General features: G+C 34.0%; 1 pseudogene; it reads right to left on the reverse strand.

Moving 5' to 3' along the window:
• Positions 1 to 4,449: 4,449 nt before the first annotated feature.
• Positions 4,450 to 10,406, reverse strand: LOC116133522 (annotated as a pseudogene).
• Between the last annotated feature and the right edge of the window lie 1,630 nt (positions 10,407 to 12,036).

Genomic DNA, 12,036 nt, shown 5'->3' on the forward strand with positions numbered 1-12,036 from the left:
GAAATAATGGGCAATGCATGGAATTGGAATAAAGGACAAATTTTATTTACTCCTTACATTCTCTATACATGTTATTTTCATCCCCCATATCTTTACTTGCTTTTCAATAAGATATCGTAATTTAAATTTCTAAAACATGGATTTAGAACTAGAAGTTTCTAAATACAAAATGTAAACCTAAAATTCACAATATAGTAGACACTTAAGATGTCAAAACGCATTATTATATCATGCATCCAAAAGATGCGACTTTTGGAAAGGAAATCAATTATCCCTAAAAGATAAGATAATGTTCTATTTTCTTTCTACTACTTGAATTAAATTCTGGAAGCTAAATTTCTTAGGATATAGGACATATTAATCCTATTAAAAAGACTGAAATGACCACTAAAAGGAGATGTTCTCCTTGAAGCTTAGGAAAAGTCAATTATTTGACATTACAATACAATTATGTAGTATAAATTTGTAATGTTACCTCATGAGTAGACAGTAAAATCTACCTAGAAGTCATTTGGAATTGATCGTGTGAGGAATGAGCTACTGACAACTTCTTGGACCTGCAGAGAGACACAGAAAGTGAACGTGAGCACCTGGGGACACTGGTGTGGTGTCGGCTATAGGCACTCCAATGCTTAAGTCAACAAAGTTGTGAGGGGAAAAAAGCGTAAAAGGTAAAAGGGATGGTTTACTGTGTTTGCGGAGTTAAGGCACGACTATAGTCATAGAGTGGTTAGAGCTTGGCTTTAGGACCATGGACGATGGGGGAATAATGTGTATATCAAGTATCAATTGAATACTAGTTTTTCGAATTGAATCGGTGGAAATTGAATCGTGGATTTTGAATGAATTTCCAAGAGGACTGTCTTTTATTTTTATAGGGAGCCAAGGAATGCTTAGTCCTTATAGAATTCAGAGTATTAGCTTCATGAACTAGGAATACTCAAAATAGGAAGAATCCATGCAGGACTTGTAATTCCAAGATATTAGAATTCTAGTAGGACTTGGAGTCCTTAGGAGTTAGAATTTGTATGGGACTTTGGAAGTCGTTGTCTAGCAAAATTCACATAAGACTCAAAGTCTTTTCCTGTGTTAAACTCTCATGAGATTTCGAATCCATGGAATGTTAGGATTCGTGTGGGACATGAGCATTGAATAGCGAGCGCGACCTTTGTTGAGAAGTTCGAATCATAGTTGAGCCAAATTTGTAGAGTGATCTAACTCGTAGAGCAACCTATATCGCAAAGTGATGTGACTCGCAGAGTAACTAGTTTGTGGCATATTCAAACTCATAGAGTGAACCATCATATTGATTGGACTAGCTCGTGGAGTAAATCTTCCACGCGATAGGATCTGTCAAGCGACCAACCGGAGTTAGGTCGTGGCACGGAGCCGTGAGTGTAATACATTAAACCAATCGGAGTTGGGTCAGCCAATGGAGTTGGGCCAAAGCGTTGGGCCATACATTGATAGTTTCCAAAGTTGAATAAAATGATATTGGGCTATCAGTAGTCCAATACGATTTTTTGCCTATACAACTCACAATTGAAATTGTGTGGTTTATGATAGTAACTGAAATATATATTATCTACTCCTGAAGAAGTTGAATGAATATCAAACCTACTCAAAAAGTAGCATATGGATTTCATAGATATACATATATGTAGAATTGATGTAATGCCCCTTGACTGTTGAATAAATCAATGAGCTTTCAATAAAAATTATAAATTACTCCCAAGTGGTTATTTCACCATTCCCAAAAGTGAATGTTGACAAATTAATGGTCATATAATTTGTTGAGCCCCTAATGGGTGATATCTTTACTGTAATTTTTTTTGTTTTTTAAGATTTTGATGATGCAATATTCCCATGTTTAAGGAAATGATAAAATCTCATGAAGTAAGACATGAACTTTCGTCGAAAGTGACGTAATATTAACAGAATGCCAAACGCATTTATAGATGCATAATGAAATCATATATAAATACACCAACTTAGGTTTTACTCCAGCTAAACAGTATGTTAAAATGGTCACAAATAATTTATTTGTTACATGATAGAACCCTAGGTCTAATGATATTGTTTCTTGGAAGATGAATAAAGAATAAACTAACATTGGTGTTACCAACAATAAGGCTTGGACTATAGATAAAGCCACATTCTCTATCTTTAGAAATAATGATCCCTAAAAAGATAAGGGCTTAAAAGAGGTCTTGCCTTTCAAGAGGCATATGTTTCAAAAGAGACAAAAGAGTTGCACATACTACAAAAGTAGCATATGAGAATAGTTCCCTAAAAGTGGCAAATGTAAAAAAAAATGGCACATAGAATTGTTGCCCTAAAAGTGGCACATGTGCCAAAAGTGGGATATAGAAATGTTGAAATTTTTATAAATTTTGCATGTACGAGAGAAATGTAAAATTGTGAAAATATGATCATCAATGATATATTTGTAGTAGCTATTGAAATTATGATTGACGATTGATGAGTATAAATAGTGATATGGTTGGCCAAAATGGAAAAAAACCAATTCAAGAAGATTTGACTTCTTTAGCAAATTGTAAAGTATGTGGACCTATAGTCAAAACAGCTAGAGATGTTAAGCTTGTGAGATACAAATAAATATTTACAAAGAAAAGAATTGAGAAAATGAAATTGCTAGATATAAGGCCAATATTTTGGCTAAATGTTTTCTTCAGAGACCTGGAATTGATCTTAATAAGATGTATTCACGAGTGATGAATGTGATCACGTTTTGATATTTAATTATTCACTGGTCTAAAAAAGACTTGATATATGTCTCATAGATGTTGTTACCACATACTTGTACAGCATAATAAATACTAATATTTATATGAAACTCCTTGAAGGATTCATATTGCCTAAAGCAAAAATGGCAAATCCAAAAGACATTGTATGGATTGAAACAATATAGAAGAACGTGGTACAATCACCTTAGTGAATACTTGAGGAGAGATATGTTAATAAATCCCACTATGCCTATGCAAGTTCATAAGGAAATTAATATCTAGTTTTGCCAATTGTGGTAGTATGTGTCAGTGTCATGATTTTAATTGAACTCCTAAAGAACTCACAAAAGTAACTAGATGATTAAAAGAAGAATTAAAAATAAAAGATCTAAAGAAAGCAAAATATAGTCTCAGCCTGTAGATCGAACATTGTTCAAATGAAATATTGACTCATCAGTCAGATTATATTAAAAAGATCCTGGGAAGTTTTAATATGGATGAGGTTGACCCCTTGAGTACCCCAATAATGGTTTGGACTATTAATCATGAAACAAATCTATCTCATCATAAGACGATGATGAAAGGATACTTGGTTTTGAAGTACAATAGCTTCATGCAATAGGTGATTTATTATCCTTAGCACAAATATATTAGACCAGATATAGTAATTGCAATCAATGTACTGATGTAAACAGAAAATATTTTTAAATGGCATAGCAAATATTGTGACACTCTAAAGAAAACTTTGGTTGCAACATTTTCTAATCACTTAGAAATTCTAGCACTTCATGATGTTAGTCGATAACCCATATACTTATCGACATCAACTTTTGAGAAGTTAGTACATAACATCAGTATGCGATGCCTTGAAAGCAATCAAGTTAATTTTGCTATTATTATGGGGAGTAGTGATTAGGGGAAGCAAAATATTAAAGAGAGCTACTGTACTAAACATATGTGCACTGTTCTCTTTCTTCCTTGACCAAGTTTTGTCCCATTCGGCTTCCCTAGTAAGATTTTCAACAAGGCAATATTAAGTACATCCAAAAAAAGGAATGTTTTGAATCGTGGAAGTCCACCAAATTGTCAGGTTTTAGGCCTTATAACACATGGCCCAAGTTATATCTCTAATTGATACATGCACTTGGGTCTGGCATTAATTTAGGAGTATTTTATTTGCACAATTTATTTTTACTTTTAACTGGTGAAAATATATAATTATCTATAATTGGTGAAAATAAAAAACGGAGTATTTTATTTGCACAATTTATTTTTACTTTTAACTCATCCAACTCATTTCATGAATAATAATTTTAAAATAAAATACATTTAATTTAGGAATGATTTAATGATGTGGTATATTCTTACCAAATCTAAAATACTTATTAATACATTAAACTCAACTATATATATATATATAATTTAAATATTCTTAAGGAAAATATTCTTAGAACAGAATTATAGTCCCAGGCCCAGCTCTTAATATTTTTTCAAACAAATCCCTTCACATACAGTTTAATGTAACAGCATCAGAGAGCAAGTCTCATTAAGACGCTGCAGTCTGAACCTACCCGAAAACGAAGCCCACATTAATCCTGCAACCAATTTTACGTCTAAAGCTCTTGCAGATTTTGCGCTATATACAACAGATAAAATTTGTTTCCCTTTTTTTGTATTTCATTCACCAGTCTTTGCTGCCTAACAGACGTGTATCGAATGCTTAAAATTTCTATTACATGAGCACATATACTGGAGATCCAAAGTTTTTCCTAGTCCAAAGAAAAAGCTCCATTGCAATACCTGCATAATTCATCAAACAAATTGTTTTGTTTTCTATTAATCTGAAATATCCATATCCAATGAACTCCGAAACATGACCAAAGAGAAAAAAAGGAACACCAAAAGAAGCTTCCATGGAAATTAATAGGGAAATAATAATTGTCAAACAAATCAGCACTGATTTGGTCTGTTTGGAGAATACTTTTTCAATTTATTTGTTCTAATTCAAGACTTAAAATAAATTTCAGAATTTCAGTAAAATTTGAGGAATCTTCTTATGGTAAACGAAAGTAAAGGTACTGATAAACAGTTGATAATCCATTGAGTTAACTTGGATAAAATGTATCAGGGTTGGAGATGTTCTTGACCCAAACTGGTCATTCTTGTCTAACAAGTCTTCTTGTGCATGTATGCGTGTATTTGTGTGTGTGTGTTTCGGAGAGTTTTACTCATTCCCACCCTTTCCCGAGCACAAACAAATAAATTAAGCCCCCTAAAATCTCCTGAATATTACAGGACATCTAAACCATCAAGACTATAGTTTTTTTCTAAAATTATTCACTTCGCAACAACATGAAACACAAGGGAGTAACAGTAAAAGCAACAACAATCAAAATGACGAATAATCACACTGATGATGTGGACACTGAAAGAAGTTCAACACAATATCAAAAGAAAAAAGCACTACCTGTTGCTGAACTTCTCAAAAGCATCAGAGGCATAAAGAAGTGTTTCATTTGCTTTCTCAACAACCATATAAAGCTCCTTCCCCCTTGTTACCCCAGCAATAACCCAGGCATTATTTTTTGCTCTGATGCATAGTTCCAAATCTCTCTCAGAGTCTGGATTATCATATTTTGCTCTACTTTTTTTTCCAAATCTACCTCTTCTCTAAGCTTGCTTAATGCAAGTAAAGATTCCTGCAACACAATAACACAAAATGCACCAACTTGAAAGTTTTATTATCATCAAAACACCACTACTACAAATTAATATAGTTCTCTTAAAGATGCGAGTCCCTTTAATTATAATGGCACCTTAGCATCAAAGCATATTCAAATTTCCATGTCACCTCAAATAAAAGAAAATATTTACAGGTGCCTCACATTTTAATATAGTCCCCTACAAGCCTATGCATATAATATAAGCAGGGGTGGAGCCACCATAATTTTTTTCCACTTTAGCCCTCATATAAGCCATCCATTGAGGAGTGATAAAATAGACTAGACTAGACAACACATATAGTGATCTAATAGACAATCAAAGTGCTCCTATGATGTGGACCCATAATTTAAATCATTTTACTGAACTGTCCTCAATCCCTTACCACCGCACCAAAAAAAAAAAAATGTTCATGTTTGAAGCTGCAGTAAAAGATTGTTAATCATCCAGCCTAAATAATATTGCATGGATACATTCTTCTGTGTTAAACCAGACATATTCACAACACATATGCAACAGTGTGCTTTACCTTTGTTATGTAGTAACCTTTCCTGGTGAGAAGCCCTTGAGATATTTCGTCACCATCGGCAAGTAAGTAACAATACCCACTGACATTATGCATTCTGGCCACCCCACCCTTTGGATAGTTTCTCTTCAACTTTTAATATCTTTAGTGAGGCCTTAAAGATGCAAGAAAGAAGATAAAATTTAGGCACTACTATGTGTGCTTCAAATCTACAATGATACACTCTTCTAATGAAGGAAGAATTCCACAAAATCGCAAATACCCGACAGCATAAAGCAGAATGACAGAGTGAAAAAAATACACAATAGAAGGTGTCAAGGTCCTAGAGGATAAAAGAAAGCTTCAGGACAATATATAGCATTAACTGGATAGAAATCTTATTAATTTAAAATATCTGATGAACTAAATTAAATCGATCGAACATGACATGATTAGAGACCAACCGCACTGGACTTCTGTAGCAAACAAAATTTTGAGGTAATGATTGACAAATGATAGCAAACCAGAAAAACATGATAAGCAAGAGAGTTCAATGGCTAAAAATCATGATAAACCAACAATGAAAATAGGAACTACATTATCAAGAACTTGTTGCTTTACTGCAGAAACACCTTGCTCTCCATTTAGATGGAGGAACAGGAATGAAAGGATTATGGTAAGGCTTTTATACTGATAAGGACAGAGATACATTCCCTCCTCCGTCTGCCGAAGCCAAACTGTTGGGTTGCAAAATCAGCTACCAGCATCCACACCCATATCAGTGACAAGAAAACCATCCTTTCCCTTGGACCATTTACCATGCTGCAAGGGCCGTGCATCATGATTACTATGTCTCTGCCAGGTGAGGTATTACTTGAATGATAAATTTGTTCTGAAACAGAGGCAGAATGGGGCAAGGTAGACCCTGAACAACAAGAAAGAGGCACTTCCTCTCCTTAAATAGGACCAAGAACTTACCCAGAGGATAGAGCATGTGGGTTAATCTTGAAACGCATACTAAATAGTTTATGGTGTCATCCTGACAAAGAGATTTGCAATGAGCATTAGCACTTAATACAGAAAATATCCCAGCATTGATTATTCCAAGTTCTGTCAAAATTCAATCCTTAAGGACCGATAACTTTAGGATACTAACCAATGGGCACACACGATAAAATAACTGACAACTGAATGGGCTTTGGAATCAAACCACACAGAGAAAGCGTTGTTGACACCAGCAGGTTGTGAAATAAAATCAAGGAGTAGCACGGTGTGTTCCCAGCAGAAGATTCCAGTACCCTGACAAGCGACTGCAATATGAAAATGTAATCATTAAATTATTTAAAATAACAGATTCCATTATGTTCTGTTTATCTGCCACAGATATGCATGTTTATCATAATGAGTATGTTTCAATCAAAATAACAGAAACAATTAAATGCAACAAACTTGAAGCCCCTCATTTGGAAGATTTTCGTTAAAGAGGGTAAAATAGATTGATCTAGTACTTGGAGTCACAAAAGTAGACTGGCTAATAATGCATCTTTTGCATACAGACAAAAGTCTAGAAAAGTATCTATTTACATTCTTTAAATGAAATTAACAATTATTTATAAGACTAACCAACCTTGACAACCATTTTCTAATGCTATCTCTGCTTCTCTCTGAATGAAAGTCAATGATTAGAGACTGCAATGCTCAATTACTCCCCTAAATTTCATTTCATTTAAGAAATACCAACACTTCAAAGATTGAAGTAATATATAAAATCGACTGAAAACTGTGCATCCACTTCTATAATTGCGTAGAATTCCGGGTAAAACTTGCCAAACCCTTGAAGACCAAAACTTCAGCAAATGTGACTTGCATAAACTTATTGTGTAACATAGTAGAGGGGTTATAATAATGAATTTTAGGCCAATTTACACAATATGATCCAGGATAAAATAAGTACAACATTTCTGGTTGGTGGTTGAGGAAGTGATAAAACTGCTAAAAATGATAGGGGCAACAATTATTCCGAAAACATAAGACAAAATAGAAAAAAGCATTGACTTCCATGTGTCACGCCATATTCAGAAAACTTCCAGTAGAACAAAATGATGTGTTCAACCATAGAGATAATTTTTTGCAGAACAGACTCTAATCTACAAGAACAAATAACCTGAAAGATGAAGAAAACCAAAACACAATAAAACCCCTTTTCCCTATTATTAAAAGTGAATCTAGCAAATTAATACCTTGAAGCTTATTATGGAAACAATATGAGAACCTTTTTTTTTCCCCATTTTGTATGCACATTGTAACAACAAACCTGAACTTCAATGGCAGCCTCCCTCCCTACGTCAGCATTTACAGTACCACGCTCCTTTAAACAGTCACGGAATGATGGTAATTGGATTTTCTTCCCAACGAAAAATTCTGCCTCAAAGAGAAAGTTACAGCAAGGAGAGAGATATAGCAACTTCAGCATTACTTCAGTAGAACGTTCCAATGGAGGATATTTGATACGGCAACTTCACATCCCCAGCAGCAGGTATCCAGAGAGCGCTTGTGAAATGCTGACAATTAGTGACTCAACAATGAAATAGGGTGAACCAAGTCAATGGAACAATGGATTTAGCATAATTTTACCAGGCACATGATTGCAAATCACTTACCACTTAGATAATCCATGATGAACAGATACAAATGAGATCGAATTAGTCCACCACTAGGTTCTTTTTCAACATTGCTCTTAAAGATCATAAACATCAAGAGAAGAGTGAACTTCCTTGAGAACCTTCCGTAATGCTCAATCCTCCATATTGCTTCTAATTCCTTACTTTTCCCGACTACCTACAAGTTAAAGCACTGATTAGAACACACTTAGCACTTCTTACAGACTCATAACCACACCGTCCCCGAAAAAAAAAAAAAAAAAATCAACACCGTGAGTGATCTACAACCAGTGGACACAACCTTTTCATGAAATAAAGCCACAGACTAAAGTCTTCTGGATGAAGAACTCATGACAGTTTAAGAACTTTACAATCACTCTAGTTTTTCTTGCTTGCTTTTATTTACAAATCCAATGGCTCGGAATAGAAATTGATCGATACATAAATATGATGATTTTTTTTTTTTTTTTTTTGATCTTCTTGTAGACCTTCAGAATCATTTTTTTGCTGTGCAAACCAAAGAGAATGATGACTTTGCGTTGACCAAGTCGAAACCGAGCGGATTTCTTTTTTGCCCCATAAGCCCCCACTACTATATGTATCATGACATGCCAGATTTGTGTTCTTATTTGATTTAGCAATCCAGGTTTTTTTTGAGCACATGCTAAATTCTTCATAGAAGGAGATATCAATCCAGGTTTCTCTAAGTAGCTTATACTTGCAAGAGCCTCTATACCATTATAATAGTTCCAAAGCCCGAGAATTCAGGACCAAACTACAAACTAAAAGTTTATAAAAGCAATGACTCAGCTATTTTAACACAATATGTTAAACTTTTAGACTGCTAGATTACTGTACTCTCAAAATTGATATTATCTCACATGTAAAAAGTAGCACACTGGGAACAGTATATCCATATTTAATTCCAACCATGCAAAATATAGTTAATGTTACTGTATCCACTTGATATAAAAAAAAATTAATGGTAAAAGTTAAACTTGATTTTTTATAGAAAGAGGATAATGCCAAACAGAGAAGGACCAATCCTATAGATTCAAGAGATACAAACATTCTACAAAAGAGAGGCAAGGAAAACATTTATGAGAATCTGCGGTTAGGGACATAACATTTCACCATCATCAAATGTTTAAGAGTACTTACTCAAAACATGTATCAGAGATATTAAAAAGCAGCTCAGAAGAAACTGATACCATAACATCACCATCCAAATATCAGGTTCTGCTTCATAGAAAACATGAGAGTGCCTCTCTGCTTCTATGACCTCACATGCAGCCTCTGTGAAAAATTCTGCATAACCTTCATGTTCTATGCCTTATAACAACCATTATATAAATAAAGGTCTTGCTTGACAGCTACAGAACCAATAATATCAAATTTTTTCCAACAGTAAAATAATGATTACCAACTGGATTTGATGACGAAAAAAACACATAAATTAGCTACTGAAATTGATGGAATAGGGCGAAGAAAGAAGAAAAATCATCCAGGACTCGTAGCATATACAAAAGACTCGACATATCTTCTGTTTTTAGCTCCCCCTTAAAAGCATTCAGCATCAGGATGGCCACTACACCTGTAAATGTGATAAGTCCTTCACTATCCCTATTACAGAAAGTTGTGTAGAAAAGGGCGAGTCAGCAGAAAGAAAAACAAAATCTTGTCCAGCTCCTGCCCTTCATTTTGTCCCCTTCTCAAGTCAAATATGCAAAATTGTATGCCTTCATTGGCACTGCTAACGGATGCCAACCCATAATTTTTACCAATTCATAAACCTTCAAAAAGGAAGAACGAGATTCAGCATAAGATCAACAGATAGATAAGAATCCCCCATAGAAAAGAGATATTTTGGTTAAACACGATTTTTCACATATTGCAATTTTGTACAAAAACAAATGATGATTTAGAATAAGAATATAATCCAAATTTCCTCTAAATTTAACCAATGTTTGTGTCATCAGCATAAAGAAAAAATGGGGAAAAAGATAAACCGCTTTAAAATCAGTGGATTTCAAAATGTGACCTTGTAGATGTTACAAATCAAATTTATAACATACAATTCACAAGTACAATGCCAGATGTTCCAAGTATGACGTTTCATGTCCAAAAATTATCATTTCTTACAAATATAACAAGACCTCTACTGCAGCATGACCCATATATAAAATCAGAAAAGTTCAAAATTATTATCAAACTCCTGAATTTTAATGTATAGCAAACACTACTTGTAAATCATGAAATGGGCATTAACACCAACTTATAACTCTCTCCAGGCAACAGAATGGATATCAATTAACATAAAAAAAGAAAAACCTTTAGTGGCAATTCAACTCTCACAAAGAAGCAAAACTGCATTACCTAGCCCAATTCATATAACAGAAACACCAAAACGACAAAGAAAATTGTTGATTTCTCTAATATTCAGCCATGAATATCAATAAAATGATAGTGTTACCCAACATCGAACTCCAAAATTATCTAATTTAATAAATTTTATCGGCGTTAAAATGGAAACGAAATCCATATCTGCTTTAGCATCTCTTTGATCGCAGGTCAAATAACCTAAAAACTCGAAGATAAAGAATATATTTGAGAATAGAAGAGCTGTAACGAAACCCTAATTGTTTCTGGAAAAATTAAGAAATGTAGAAGACTTACTTGTTATTTGTAAACAAGCGGATGGAGTGTGTCAGATTGGTTTTTTCCTAAAAGGGATCATTATTTAATCACCGTCCATTTGAACGGTAGTTAAAGTTAAATTCAATTGGTTGCATGCAGCAGACAACTTCAAAAGGGTAAGCCTCGGGTCAATATACGTATTTGCCCCGACTAGTACCCGCCCATTCTTGAGCTGTCAAAATAGTATAAAAATGGAAAAACCCATGTGTTCGCTTTTGTAACGACCAGGGTTCTTTAATTTTTACATTTTTACACTATTTTCATAAACCTTCAAAAAGGAAGAACAAGATTGAGCATAAGATCAACAGATAGATAGAATCTCCCATAGAAAGAGATATTAAATTTTTAACACGATTTTTCACATATGGCAATTTTGTACAAAAACACAAATGATGATTTAGAATAAGAATTAATCCAATTTCTCAAAATTTAAACAATGTTTTTGTCATCAGCATAAGAAAAAAAGGGAAAAAATAAACCGTTTTAAAATCATGGATTTCAAAATGTAACACTTGTAGATGTTACAAATCTACAATTTAAACAATGTTTGTGTCATCAGCATAAGAGAAAAAATGGGGAAAAAAGAAACCCTTAAAATCAGTGGATTTTTATACTATTTTTACAGCTCAAGAATTGGGCCGGTACTAGTCGGGCAAATACGTATATTGACCCGAGGCTTACCCTTCTGAAGTTGTCTGCTGCAACC

Source organism: Pistacia vera, unplaced genomic scaffold (assembly GCF_008641045.1).
Source record: "Pistacia vera cultivar Batoury unplaced genomic scaffold, PisVer_v2 Contig270, whole genome shotgun sequence".
Classification (NCBI taxonomy): Eukaryota; Viridiplantae; Streptophyta; class Magnoliopsida; order Sapindales; family Anacardiaceae; genus Pistacia; species Pistacia vera.